At 34.1% G+C, this 2,121-nt stretch overlaps 1 pseudogene; it reads left to right on the forward strand.

Moving 5' to 3' along the window:
- The first annotated feature begins 1,038 nt into the window (after window positions 1-1,038).
- Window positions 1,039-1,706, forward strand: LOC117178397 (annotated as a pseudogene).
- Window positions 1,707-2,121: the final 415 nt, after the last annotated feature.

Below are 2,121 nucleotides of genomic sequence, written 5' to 3' on the forward strand. Positions count from 1 at the left end.
AAACTTTGAGAATGCATGGTTCAAAGATCGATTTTTCGTTTTAGTATTTTCAAAATGGCGTCTTAATGGCAAAATTTTTGTGAAAACATTCATGAATTTTTTCGAAGTGTTTTGAGCAAAATTTTGGAATTTGCATATGAACAATTTTTGCAAAATTCAAAATTTTGCTCAAAACGCTCCGGGAAAATTCAGGCGTATTTCTCGGCTGATTACAAAAACTTTTTATTCTTGACAAATTTTCCGAAAAGCGCATAGTTTTTCAATAAAAAATTTCCAACGACTCCGTAACCTTTATTGCACTCTGATATCAAACCACACCTTCACCGCATTGTCATCCTGGGAATTTTCGAGTACACCCAGCAAAAAAAAATGCCAAAGCATAAAGCCTCAAAAATTGCAACAAACTCCGAATCGGAATGGGATTCCGATAAAAATGATGAACGTATCATCATACCTAATCCAGATTACTCGGGCTCTGATGGAGATGATTCATCAGATGACGAGAATTCGGGATCGGAATTTTCCAGACCGAATGTATCATATAGATCTGTTTTCCATAACTACACAGCATCTCAAAAACAATTGGAAACAAATCACGTTTTTTCATGGAGTAACGGAGAAAAATTTTGCCCTGGAAATCCAGATGATCAAGTTTTTCTGTCTGATAATGTACGGAAAAAAATATTATCTATGTCACCTGTGGAGTTATTTGAATGCTTTTTCTCCAGAGAAATAAAAAACTATATCATAGAAGCTAGCCAACAAAATGGCTTACAAATATCTACAGAAGAACTAAACACTTTCATAGGTATATTAGTGCTGTCATCCTACAATATCCGAAATAATCAAGAAGAGTATTGGGAAACTGACCCTCTTGTAAAATGCTCTCCTGTAGTTTTAGCAATGAGCCGCAATCGATTTCGTGAAATCAAATCAAAAATAAAATTTTCAAAAACTGAGGATGCTAATGATAAAGATAAAGCATGGAAAGTTCGTAAAATATTAAATTTATTCTGGCAAAATATTCAACAATTTGGTTTTCTCTCAACAGCACTTTCAGTTGATGAAATGATGGTTCGATTTTTTGGTCGTACGAGCTTGAAACAGTATCTGCCTTGCAAGCCTGATCGATATGGGATAAAGCTCTGGGGCTTATGTGCAGCCAATGTATCTCTATTCAATTTAGACGTTTATTGTGGCAAAAATGATCCAAGCATTGGAATAAATTTATTGGCACGTGCAATTGTGTCCAGAGTTGTTTTACAAATGATCAATCCACTTCTCAATGGCCTTTCACGAAAAAAATTATCTGATTATCATCTGTATTTTGATAATTTCTTTACCAGCCCAGATTTACTCATCCACCTGCATAAATGTGGTTTACGATCAACAGGAACTGTCTGTAAAGACAGAGTGAAAGAAAAGCATGAATTTGCAAAAAATGATCCGCGAGGATCATTCCCATAACCCCAGTGAAAAGATTTTCACGAGCTGCTCAAGAGAGAGTAGAACTAGGATTTCCTCGAGCTTTTTCTTTGTATAATAATTACATGGGAGGGGTAGATTTGCACGATTTCAGATGCAAAAAAGCTTCTCCATCTATTACTTCAAAGAAATGGACTTTTAAAATTTTTTCACGAATAATAGAATCATCAATTACAAATGCTACCGTAATTTGGAAAATTTGCAACAAGAATAATATAGCTAAATTGAAAACGACAGATTTCTGTAAAGAAATCAGCAGGAAATATTTGTCGCAATCAAAACTAGGTGATTTCGAAACTCACAGAACGAATCACGAACAAGAGCATTATATAATAATGAACAATGTCGCCAGAGACTACTAGATTTTGCATTGATTGCAACATGTATTGCTGCTTACATTGTTTCTCAAAATTACATTCTGAAACAGCAGGATCAAAATGATTTCAACGGATTGAAATCTGAAATGAAAAAAATTCTCCATAAAAAAAAAATTAAAAAATGTAAATAAAATATATAAAATCCCTTAAAAAAATAGAGACTATCGATATTCGTCGACTTCCACGTTGGTGATAGTTGGGCAACGTAAACTTTGTTTGCGGCAGACGGACGATAGATATTCGTGAATCATTTTACTCT

This window comes from Belonocnema kinseyi, chromosome 8 (assembly GCF_010883055.1).
Source record: "Belonocnema kinseyi isolate 2016_QV_RU_SX_M_011 chromosome 8, B_treatae_v1, whole genome shotgun sequence".
Lineage (NCBI taxonomy): Eukaryota > Metazoa > Arthropoda > Insecta > Hymenoptera > Cynipidae > Belonocnema > Belonocnema kinseyi.